Consider the following 684-nt stretch of genomic DNA (forward strand, 5'->3'; position numbering starts at 1 on the left):
TGCCTCCTCTTCCTGGCTTTGCCCGCCGCAGGGATCTTGCTGGCAGGACGGCGCTGGGAGACCCTGGCGGGTTGCAAGGGGCTTCGCAGCAGAGGCCATGAGGGCTGGTCCTGAGGGCTCAACGTCTGCCACCACCCAGCCCATGTCACTTCTGTCCCAGCCCTTTCCTTGCGTGGAGCCTGGCAAAATCAACGCCCAAATTCTTAGTGCTGCTCTGTGGGCAGGATCAGACCCTTCTTCCCCAACAGCGAGCACTAACCCAGTCCATTCTCCGTCCCTGGGCCACCTTGGTGCTGCAGGCTCCTGTCACCAGCACCATCTACACCCCAGGGGACACAGGGGCCTGAAGGCCAGTACCACAGTAGCTGCTCTCTCCCCACCAGCCAAAACACACCGGCCCCAGCCATGCCGCCTTTGGGGACAGCGCTGAGCACGTGCTGTCTCCTGGTCATGCCCTGGGCTGCTCCATCCCACGGGGACCAGGGCTGTGCCGAGGGTACGAGCAATCGTGGCTGCACCATCTGCCACGTAAAGGAGCTACATCGTTGGCAGGTTCAGGGAGAGAGAAAGCAAAGGTGAAACTGCCGTGGGAGCAAGAGAGGGAAACCTTTGGGAGATCTGCCCCAGGAGGAAGGCGCTCCTCAAGAAGAAGAAGAAGCACGCTGCGGTGGGCAGCACGGGGGG

The sequence above is a fragment of the Fulmarus glacialis genome, unplaced genomic scaffold, assembly GCF_000690835.1.
Source record: "Fulmarus glacialis isolate BGI_N327 unplaced genomic scaffold, ASM69083v1 scaffold28475, whole genome shotgun sequence".
In the NCBI taxonomy this organism is placed as follows: domain Eukaryota; kingdom Metazoa; phylum Chordata; class Aves; order Procellariiformes; family Procellariidae; genus Fulmarus; species Fulmarus glacialis.